Raw genomic sequence first — 12,827 nt, forward strand, 5'->3', positions numbered from 1 at the left:
GTCAATACGGACCAAACACAATATTAACCTATCATGGTTAAGTTTATTAACAGGATCTTGGGAGTCAGTAAGTAACTCAATAGCTTCCACAGGTAGATTACCAGGAGTTTTACCTGGCATTATTCGGTACTTGTTTAGTAAGGGATTTGATGTAATCAACAATATCTTAAGCAAGTCTCTATTCGTTGAATTCCTGCTACATTTTCGAGTATGAAGTTCACGCAACCTCCAACAATCTTTATATCTAGCTTCTTGAGCTTCTTTATATAAAGTTCCTATTGGCACAAGAAATTATTTGAGTAATGTGTACTAACATGTTATGCACAGTTACGGGCATATAATACCATGGATATAGTTTAACATACAAAGCCGCAGTTTGTGCACCAAATTCCTTGAATTTATTCACATTTATTTCAGAGCCAGAAGAAAGAACAGCTAGTAATACATAATATCATTTTATTAAGCCTTCATCTTTTCCCGCTTGATCGAAAAGAATCTTCAGCAGCAAACGCGACTTCCTCCAAACTACGCGATTCGGTAATATCACAAACATTTTGCTTCTTCGTCTTTACGGACGAGTCCTTAAATTCCTTAGGGTGACGGCCGGCTTTATCAGGGACACAACTTGTTTTCAGATGATACGCTGGATCAATGTCGTCTTGTTCACTTAACAGGATCAAATCCGTCACATTTAATCTATCACCGAATTTTTCTCGGAATCGTTGTTCTCTTCTTCCTGCACTCTCCCATTTTTGTTAATATTACGGGATATCAATTTAATTTTGTTTCTTAGCTCCTGAAATTGAGTGTCAGTAAGAGTAGCAGGCTCTAATTTATCCATAACATATTGAAATATGACTTCTAAACGCCCCTCTTTACGACATGACCGCCACGCGTTGAAATATTCTTCTCGCGGTAACGCCCACATAGGCACTGAAAATAAGAAAATAAACCATTATGCACATTCGTGCGCAACCAAACCACTACAGATCCTGAATCTACATTAAATTTCTCATCGAATGACGTTTAAAGTAAAGTGGCACTATGAGGCACTCATAAAGTTTTTTTCGAGCAAATCCTAAAAACAATCTAATTTTCTACAACTGCTTCCTTTTACAACGCACTGTAAATAGTTTATTCAGTGCAGAACGCTTGTATTATGCTTAAAAGTGAGAACATACACTCTTTTCACTATTCCATGAGCCACAGAATACAAAACCTCGTTGAAATCACTAGAAACACAACGTTCGGTTCACTCTGACACCTCCTATCAACTGAGTTGATAACTGCCAGGAAGACGTTTCAGCACCTGTCCCCACCCTCGTACGCACCAGAAAGCGGAAAGAAAGACTGAAGGTCACCATCTGGTTTGTTCACTTTCGAATGAGCCTGGTTTCGCTTTGATTTGCGACAGTGAATTTTTTCCACCTAGATATGGGATTCGACACACTGTGCATCTTCAGGGCTGCCGACAATGGGGTTCGAATTCACTGGAAGAGGCCTCTGGCTGCGGAGGAGCGGACCCCTGGGAAGGCCTCCCGTGCGGCGGCAGAGGAGGAGGCCCCAGAGAGCCCTGTGGAGGCGGCCGAAACCTCCAATTATGCTACTTACAGAGGCTATCTTGCCTAGTAGCCCCTACCTCAGTTCCCGAAAGTTACGTAATAAAACTAATGGGCCATAAGTTACAAGTTGTGAGCCCCTGAGGCAGCTCTCTAGTTAGGTCTATAAGTATTGAGTATATTAGCTATCTTGCATAGCAGCCCTTGCCTAAGTTCTCGAATGTTAGGCTGACAAATCTGATAGGTCATGTGAACCGACTTACTCGGAACCTGCGCTCCACTATTTACTTCGTTTATTCCCTTTTTTTGATACTCCGCTTGGGATTTCCGTTACGACTACGAAAAATACATTCTTCTGTTCTAGTTGCCTACCAATTCATTCGTAAATCTCTTCCTGGTGACTTCATGCGATGTTCACCCGTTCTTATTGTTGTTTCTTCCAATTAAAAGTCACTGCATTCATCTAAATCACGGCCATTTGGATTCCACATGTCTGCACTTTCTTCCAAGATATTCATGGCCTATTTAATTCTGCACGTCTGTATATTACAAGTCGTATTTTCTGCCGCATGATTTCCGACACTTTATCGCTATTCACGGCAAAACGACGATTTTAATATCGCGATTCTCAATGACCAGGGCAATGAAATGGTACATTTTTCTTCCCTGCTACAGACAAATAAATGTACTGCTCGCAGTATATTTATTTCCATTTCATTTCTTTATACAAATGGAACTTTTCATTGACCTGTTCGAATAATTCTGTCATTTATGATTTTAACATTCTTTAAGCCTTATCCATGATCTTGTTTAAAGTACAACTTCATGTTGGCGGCATTGTGTACATTTCTATATGTACCTGTTAGATTTTCTATAATATAGGCGTTGTTACCTAATATTCCCTTTACGACGTATGGACCATCGAATAGGTGAACAAATTTTGAAAATATCCGCTCTGCAACATTAGAACTAGGTGTTTTCTTGATCAGCACCATGTCATTGTTCTTGAAAGGTGGATGAAATCTTTTATTCCGAATCCTCCTCAGTCGCCTGTCAGCCTGTTTTTTCAGTCTTTCGTTTACCATCTGGTTGATTTTCACGCTGCTAGGTCTTAGTTCATCGGTTTGCCCTAATATATCATCCCATGGTCTCTTTAGATACACATTCAAATGAACGACACTAGGTATTTGGTTGGTCGATTCGTGGATTGTATTGTTAATGCTTTCTTCAATTGTACCTATAACGTTGATCTATTTCCAATGATTCTCAGAACAATATATATCCTGCAATATTTTGATATTTCCCGCATACAGCGTTCTACAGGATTGGCTGAAGGATGCCTAACTGAGCATAATATATGTTTAATTTGCATTTCATGCATCGCTTCTTGAAATTCAGCCGATGTAAATTGGGTGCCTCTATCCGTTAGCATTTTCTTCGGCTTTCCCATTTTAGGTATTACGCCTTTATTTATTGCTCTGAGTACCTGCTTGGTTGTGGCTCTTTGAATTGGCTGCAATGTTACAAATTTTGAAAATATGTCCATGGTGACAACTATATATTTACGTCCTTTAGTGGCTGACGGTAGTTTACCAAAAATGTCTATTGCAAAAATTTCTCTTGGTGCTGTCGGTAATATGGCAATTGGTTCGTGCTTAGTTAAACATGAATTGTGCTTCGTTCTCTGACAAGTATCGCAAGTCTTAATGACATTCCTGATTGTTTTTCTAATTCCCTTCCATGTAAATCTTTCTAATATTGTTCTTGCTACTTTCTCCATTCCCCCGTGTCCTATAATCCTATGAGTATGCCAAATATTTCTTTCTGCAATGCCTGCGGTACCGTTATCCTTAATTTATTCGTATCCTTGTTAATATAGCTCGTTAGCATTCCGTCCTTCAGTACATACTGATTGTTCTCATTCGCTCGCCTGTTATCTTCTGGATCATCACGCTCTATTCTTATAATTTCTTGCGCTAGTTTCTCATCTGATCTTTGCAAGTAAGCAATATTCCTAAGTCTTTCTAGGAATTCTTCGTCTTGTTGTATTAACTCAATATGCTGTATTACTTCTTCTTTTTCTACAGGGTTTCTACTCAGTGCATCTGCAAGGATGTTACTTTTCCCACTACAATGTTCTACTTTGATTTGAAATTGCTGAGTAAATAAGATCCATCGTGTGATCCTCTCACTTGCCATTGCCGCTTTGAGTCCAAATTCCAAGGCTTTATGATCCGTTCGAATTGTTATCGAGTATCCGTATATAATTTTTTCCACTGTTGTAGCGCGTATACAATGGCTAGTAGTTCTTGCTCAGTGGTAGTATAACTTAGCTCATGTTTTCGCAGTTTACGACTGGCAAATGCTAAGTAAGTTCGTTTCCTACTTTCGTCCGTTACCTCTTGATATAAACAGGCACCTATTCCAACACTGGAAGCGTCAGTTTGAATCACGAATTCCCTGGTATAATCTGGATATCCCAGTTTTACACTATTGGTTAATAATCTCTTCATTGCAAGAAATGCTTGCTCTGTCTTGTCATTCCATTTCCATTTGTTCGATTTTAACAGCTCTTGTAACGGTGCTGCTGTATCTGTGTAGCCCGTGCAGTGATTCGCGAAAAACTGGGTCATTCCTAAAAATTGCCTGACTTGCTTAATTCTTGTCGGACGAGGAAATTCACATATCGCTTGGTTCTTTACTGGATTTGGCTTTATTCCTTCACCATCGATAACGTGTCCTACAAACAGTGTTTGCTCTTGGCAAAATCTTGATTTGGCTAAATTAACTTTAAAACCAGTATTTTCTAGATTTTCTAACAGCTTGTTGGGTTTGATACAGTGGTCATCAAAAGTTTCGCTTGCAAAAACCAAATCATCCACGTAGCATGTTACGTAATCTTTGATCTCAGGTAATAAATTCCTGTCCAGAGCTCTTATTAATACAGCGCAACTATTTTTTAACCCAAATGGCAATCTGCAGTATGCGTAAGTTTGATTATCAAACATAAATCCAGTTAAGAGTCTTGATTTTTCTTCTAATATTATATGGTGGAATGATGATGTGAAATCTAAGTTTGTAAAATATTTCATGTTCTTGAATCTCTTCACTATTTCTTTGATTTTCGGGACTTGATTATATTCCGGTATTAGCTTTTCATTCAATTTTCTAGCGTCGAGACATATTCTCAGACTCCCGTTACTTTTCTTCACAATTACAATTGGATTTAAATATGGTGTTGTCTTAATGATTATTCCATCATCTACCATTTCTTGGATAAGTTTCTTTACATCTTGAAAATCCTTTTCAGGGACGTCGTACAATTTTCCCTTATATGGTGACCAATCATTCACTACAAGTTTGTATTTAAAATTTGGTATCTGGCCAGGTTTGTCCTTAAAGATCTCAGAATATCTTTCTAAAATTGCATTCAATTTTTGTTTTTCCCTAGCATTCAGCTTGGTTTCAGCAATCTTTTTCCATATACTTGGTTCTTCCCTTTCATCTTCAACACTCAAAATCTTTTCTAAACTTTGTATTATCTCCTCTTCTTCTTCTTCAGATTCACTCAGCCTCCTTTGTGCCGTATATTCTTCCGCCTGTCTTTGTATTTCTAATCCCCCCATTTTCATATGTTCTGAATCCTGTGTTTCTTCATTCAGTTTGATTCTTTCTTTTGTTCTCTCTCCATCAACCTCGATAACGGGTAATCTTATTTCCTGTTTTTCTCAAATCAATGGTCATTCCTGTGGCTACCATAAAATCAATCCCAAGAATGATGTTATATTTTATTCTATTCATTACTATGAACGGATGTTCGAATATCATTCTGCCAAGTTTTATTTTCAAGTATGTTTGTAATTTGCACTCAACTGTTTTATCCGGTATTATTCCTCGTATTTTAGTTTGCGCAACTGGTATTACAGGTAATTTATCCTTTTGATTGATTTCATCAAACAGTATTTTCGACATGACGCTTATGCTCGCTCCAGAGTCAACTAAGCAGTGCGTCTTCAGCCCGTTTACCCGCACAATAATAATGGGTAAGCGTGCTCTGATACCAATATTATCTTTTTGCATATCTTCCAATAATTCATCTGGATCTACATACCAAGATTCAATTTGTAAAATACACCAGTTTTCAATTTGGTAATTCAACTTATCCCTTGTACTATTTACTTCTTTCCCTAATCTAAAATTGGCGTTTTTTTGTTCCGGGTATCCAACTCATATGCCTGGGCTTCCGGGTTTAGCTTTTGTTCATCTCTTTTTTTCTTTTATACTCTTGTAATTCCAAGCTCTCGGCTCCTTCTAAGTCTCCGTTTATGTTCCGATCCTTGATTGTGTCTTCCCATTTCTTCTTCTCTTGGGTCTCTCTCCTCAGATCCTGAATGTATTGCCTATTTCTGTTTTCTCTTCCGTTATAATTGTTAATCTGTATTCTTGGATACATAGGTCTCCTTCTATAATTGCCTCTATCTCCACTATTCCTGTATTGGTTATATGGTCGATGATATGGCACAAATCTTCCGTTTCCATCTTGCCTTCCGACCTCGTGACACTCCTGCCTGCACCTGCATCGGCTCTCTTCCCTCATCTTCTTTCCGTTCTCTTCTTCTATGATCCCTATCATTTTCTCTCCTTTCGGTAAACGATTTCCTCTTGTCCTTCTCCCGAGTCAGTATATTTATTACTTCTTCATTGTTCGGGCTTCTATTTATTCTATTCGATGTATGACTAGATGTCATATCGAGTTGTCTGAGTATACTCTCCATTTCTATTGCCGACTCTACATTTGCAGCCGCAAGTAGCCTTTGGATCTCTGGAGGGAATTGTTTTTGTATAGTTTTTATCGCCTCCAGTTCACTAGGCGCTGAGTCCAGATCTTGAAATCTATGGAACTAGTATGAAAAATACTCGCTGTATCGAGTTTGTGCTGTTGATGAGTATCTCTTTGAATACAACTCTAATCTGAGATTCTGTTGAATCTCAGGATTCCAAAATCGTTTTAGAAAGGCTAATTTGAACTCTTCATAATCGTGAAAAGTATATTTGAAAGCCTGATACCAAAGGTTTGGGTTGGCGTCTAGGTGTTTCTCGACTACCCTGAGCTTTTTCTCATCTGGTATCCTGTTTTCTCGGAAATACTCCTCAATTTCACGCAGAAATCTCTTTGGTGACATGGCTGCGGTATTGTTGAAATGTCTAGGTCGGTCATCGTAAGTTTTAATAATATTTATGATAGCTGGATGTCCATTGCCGTTAGTTCCTATTATGTCTTTATTGCTCTGGTCTGTTTCTCCAGATACAGTCGGTATTCCCTCTCTCTCATTAATCTGCACTTCCACCAACCTCTGTTCATTCGGTTGCTTGGATATTACCGATTTTGTTATCTGGATTTCATTTTTAATATTTTGGATCTCCTTCCTCATCTGATCCAATCCTTGCTCTGTCCTAATCATGCTTTCTTCGGTTTCATTCTTATTCTTCTCTATTTCTTCTTTTATGATACCTATTTTGTCTCCAATCTGGTCACGCGCTGTAATAAAGTTCACTTCCATTGTTTTGTTAGTCGTTTGTACAATTTCGTTTATTGTTTCTATCTTTCCTTCGTACTGATTCCATTTTTCTTGTGAATCTATTTTTATTGACTCCATATTGTCAGTTAGTCTCTTGATCTCATCCTCTTTCAAGCTTTGAATATACTTCTTACTTTCTGTTAATTCGCCTCTGATTCTATTTACTTCGTCATAGATCTCCTTATTCTTATTTTCCATTGTTTCAAGCATTTCGGTTCGAAGATTCGTTAATCCAGTTTTTATTTCGAAAACTTCTCTTCCGATTTTATCAATTTCTGTTTTCATCATCTCCTTCTGCCTCTCTTCCATTTTTCTTATCTCTTCCATCTGGTTTCGCTCCAGCTCTTCCTGTTTCTGTTGGTACTCTTCTTGAAATTTTCCAAATAATTCTTCCAACTGCTTCTTCTGCATCTCCTCTTGCTTCTTAATCATTTCCTGCTGTCTCTCCTCTTGTTTTCTGATCATTTCTTCTTGTTTTTCTTCTTGTTTTCTGCTCATCTCTTTCAATATTTCTATTATTCCTTTCTGCCCTTTTTTTGCCTTTTCTAACTCCTCGGTTATCTTCTCTATCTCCTCATCCTTTTCCTGTAATCTTTCTTCCTGCTCCTTCTGATACTCCTCGAATTGCGAGCGCAACTGACTTATATTAGACATTTTAATATTTGATTTATTAAGTTTTGCTAAGGTTCCTATTTCTCTATATATGTATAGATTACAATCACAATGATTATATCAATATTTCAATCTAATTTGGGATTGACAGTCTGACTTCCCCCAATAAACCAACCATCCTACTATCCCAGTCACTCATGACACTCAAAAAGAAACATTCTTGGTATTTATTAAATTATTATCCTATTAACCATCTCTATCTTAATATAACATCCTATCATAATCTGAATTAATATTACCAATCAACTTAACCTATCAATTATTCAAATTATTATTGTAACTTATCATTATTATCTATCTATTCTTCCGCTCCCATATGCATCTGCATATCTTCTCGCTTGATTCTTGATTTGCCCTTCTTTTCTCTCTTTCTTCTATGTAGTAGCGTGAAATAATTTCTGTTCTACTGTGCTTCTCTTCCCTTGATCTCAATCATAAATGTTCATTTCTAATCATTTTCTTCTTCCTCTCAGCCTTACTTCACAATTGTACATCAAGTTTTCTTAATTATTCTTTCTCTTGGTCATGCTACGCCTCTTTCTCAGTCTTGCCTCATTGGCGGGCATTGATTTTTCTTGATGCGCCCTACATTCATTTTGTAACTGTGCTGGGCGTTCTCAGTCTTGCTCCACTGTTGGGCGCCAATTTTTCTTGAACCGACTTACTCGGAACCTGCGCTCCACTATTTACTTCGTTTATTCCCTTTTTTTGATACTCCGCTTAGGATTTCCGTTACGACTACGAAAAATATATTCTTCTGTTCTAGTTGCCTATCAATTCATTCGTAAATCTCTTCCTGGTGACTTCATGCGATGCTCACCCGTTCTTATTGCTGTTTCTTCCAATTAAAAGTCACTGCATTCATCTAAATCACGGCCATTTGGATTCCACATGTCTGCACTTTCTTCCAAGATATTCATGGCCTATTTAATTCTGCACGTCTGTATATTACAAGTCGTATTTTCTGCCGCATGATTTCCGACACTTTATCGCTATTCACGGCAAAACGACGATTTTAATATCGCGATTCTCAATGACCAGGGCAATGAAATGGTACACATGTTACAAGTTGTAAGCCCCTGAGGCAGCTCTGTAGAGATAGGCCTATAAGAGCAATGTATCGCCATTAGCTCCTGGTCCATCTCCTCAAAGTTAGTCTCATATAACCAATGTATAGCATCCATCTTGCCTAGAGGGCCTAGCACTAGGAATTTGTACACAGCCGCCATCTTGCGCAATCGCCCCTAGGCCGTCTCGTTAAATCCTATGTCTCCCCTGAGCCAGCTTTCTCCATAAGAGTCTATGTATAGCCGCCATCTTGCACAGTAGCCACTGGGCCAGCTTTGTCCATAAGAAATCGTGTATAGCCGCCATCTTGTGCAATTGTCGTCGGGAAGGGAGCCTGCTTACGAGGAGGGAGGTTTGGCCCCTCCAAAATACCGACTGTCCACGCCGGGAAGGGCATCTGCATGTAAAACTGAGTTTAGCCCCTCCAAGATGGCGACTGTCCACGTCGGGAAGGGCATTTGGCCGTAAAACTAGGTCCTCACGTTAAGCCCCTCCAAGGTGGCGACTGTCCAAGTCGGAAAGAGCATCTGGTCGTAAAACTAGGCTGCGAGGTTACGCCCCTCCAAGATGGCGACTGTACACGTCGGGAAGGGCATCTGCCCGTAAAACTAAGGTTAGCCCTCCAAGGTGGCGACTGTGAGGTTAGGCTTGATCTACTATGCTAAATCCACGTCGGGAAGGGCAACTGGCCGCAAAACCAAGGTTAGGCCCATCCATTATGGCGTCTGTGAGGTTAGGTTCGCTCTCCTATGCAAATTCGCAAATCGGCATAGTCATACTACTATACTAGGGGTCAATGACCACGGGTCAGAACCAGCACAGGTACACTACTAGAGGTGGCAGTGGCATAGATAAAAATTGTTTTAGAACTGGCTTTGCTCTCCTACTAACGATGAGTACTAAAACTGCATGGCTGACTGACTAGCACTTTCAGATGATCTAGAAAGTTGAAACTTACAGCCATTACCCTGCACGCATGGAAAAGTTCCAAAATGTTACATCCCCACCCCCCACCCCCCAGAAATCAACATGGTGGAGTAAGTTCCATGTACGGTACGCTACAAAATTTCAAGTTGGCAAAATTGTAGCTATCTGCCTGTAACCGATGGAGAAATTCCAAACAGTTACAATGTTTAACATTTTCCCCTCTAAATATAGGTAACGAAATATAGAAGCAATTTAGCAACAATGCAGTCTATCGTTTCGAGGTGTTTTCTGTCTAAATGGTGAGTTGTATAGCAAAACGGACAACACAACCGTATCTCGATTCCTTATACCTTGGACAGGGCTGCATTTTCCAATTTTACATCGTTTTTGTACATTTAACATAATTAATTTTACTGTCTGACACACTTACAAGACTGATAGAATCACGAAAATCAGCAGGCTCGTTGGCACGTTCGTGGGCTGTATGCAAGCCAAATTGCATGATTCTAGCTGCCGTTTAAGTATGGAAAAATGAAAGTAATATTTGTAAACTGTACATGAATTTCAGCCCAATCTAAGGTGTACCCGATGGAGATGCGGCAAAACGCTAAACAAGAAAAACTGTAGATCGTTTCATCCTCGACACACCTCCCAAGACTGTAGCTGTCCATTATGTGATGAAAATATGTGAACTTGTGAAAAACGTACAAAATTTGCTCCGTATCGAAGTATACCTCTATCTTTGCTTTAAATCGCCAATATATGAGCAAATGTGGTAGGACCAAACACGTAGGCAGTAACAGGGCCACCTCGTGGTGCAATACTTTTGTCACTACGACATACCGTTTTGCAGCAGAAATTTCCCAAATGAACACTTCTAATGAAGAGCAATGGTGGGGGGGGGAGCTCCAATGAGCAAAAATGAGTTATTATATATAGAATAGGCGGTAAAGGAATTCAAAGAAACAGGAATTTGGAAAAGGAATCACAATCCAAGGACAGGAAATCAAACATCTTGATATTTGCCGATGATAGAGCTAGTGTTATTTATCCAAGACTGCAGAAGATCTGGATAAATTTACTAAATGGTATTTATATTTTATTTTCAAAATCTTCCTCCACTCGGAGGCTACCTAAGACAAAGAATACACAAAATCAATTTTATTCAAAAATAAAACAATGAAAGTAAATTATGTCTCAGTTTGGCAAATATAAGTGGTGTCTGAATATCAAAGAAAACCCTGAGCGCTTTCAACTCCTAGTCGATGAACTCCTTGGAACTGAAGTTGAACATATTCATCAGCTCTATTGTCTTCTTACGGACTGTCCCTCTCGCACCGATCATGAGATCCCTCACGTGTACGTTGTCCAGCTCGTATTTATTCTTATAACACGACACTGTAGGCAGGTGAAACGAGTTCAAGATGATGAAAATAAATACATCCAAAAACTACAGTAATGGAGTACAGTCAAATGAAGTCAGGTGATGCAAGAAATATTAGATTAGGGGGAAATAGATGGATATTGATACTTCTGTAGTACAATAACTACTGATGACAGAAATCAGGACATAAAATGCAGACTAGCACAAGCAAGGAAAGCCTTTCTTAAGTAAAGAAGACATTTGCTAGTATTTGTGAACAACTGGAAATATTTCACATCATCATCCAGTCCAGCTCCATGGCTAAATGGTTAGCGTGCTGCCCGGCACGGGCACTCAGCATCACGACGTGCAGATCACCAGGCCTCTCCGGAGGCCACACACCATTTCATTTACTGTTTCAATTTTTACGTCATATCTTGGTAATTTTCAGAGCATATTTCAAGAGAAACCTGATCCCTAGTAATGAGGATGATTTTAATGCAGAGTAAAACAGCACTTGTACTCTCCGTTTATACCTCCGAGTCACTGGTCCCTGCTGTCGAACACACCCCTAGCGGGTGCATAACGCAATATGTGTTTCAGATAACCTATCACCTATTGTAATAGTCGAGAGCAAGCCGAATCGTCACCGTTTCATTCCCAATAAAGTAAGGTATACTGTAAAAACTCAAACCTTAAATGTTTAATTAACTTATTAACTTATTGTTGGTATTCAAGACAAGAAAATTATGAAGTTCACTTATGATCATTTCACAAACATACTCGCATTATATAGACTTGTTGCATAATATACTATTATGTTGTATTTTCATGTAAACAAATCACCTTAAAATCAGAAACAATATCTTGAGCTCAATGAAGTAAATTGTTTATTCACCTCAATAAGTTTATTAAGACAAAGATCCCTCTACGCTATGTAATTTCTATGAATGGTTCAGGAGTGATTGTCACGTTAGAGAAATTGCAGGGAGAAAGGAGGGAGCTAATAGCGAGGTCACATACATCAGAAGGAAAAACAACTAGTCCATAAAGATATCTTATAAGGTGCAAATAAATTCAAAATTCCTTCTGAGAGAAGTTGGGTTGGATTGGTAGTTTTCTAGTAATTGGTGATGTGTGGTACAGGTAAGAAAGGAGACACATTCTCATATCAATGCTTCTTTATTCAATAAGAAGTGAGTTATAAACAATAAAGGGCTGGTCCCTACCTGGGGATGTGTAAACAGTTCCTTTGTTGTGCCTTCATTACCTCAACTGACGGTACTCCTAGAGTCTACATTGGTTTATCAAATAAACTCAGCTGAATAATGATCAGTGAAGACTGGACACATCCACATAAACCACCTGTGTAGGAAAATGTACATCATATCAAAACGTCTTGATGATCAAAGTGTTTGCTGTCTGAACTTCTTTGTATGTGGGTTTTTTTGTTTTTTTGCTATTTTGCTTTATGTCACACCAACACAGATAGGTCTTATGGCAACGATGGGATAGGAAAGGCCTAGAAATGGGAAGGAAGCAGCCGTGGCCTTAATTAAGGTACAGCCCCAGCATTTGCCTGGTGTGAAAATGGGAAACCACGGAAAACCATCTTCAGGGCTGCCTGATAGTGGGATTCAAACCCACCATCTCCCGGAT

The sequence above is a fragment of the Anabrus simplex genome, chromosome 12, assembly GCF_040414725.1.
Source record: "Anabrus simplex isolate iqAnaSimp1 chromosome 12, ASM4041472v1, whole genome shotgun sequence".
Taxonomy (NCBI): Eukaryota; Metazoa; Arthropoda; class Insecta; order Orthoptera; family Tettigoniidae; genus Anabrus; species Anabrus simplex.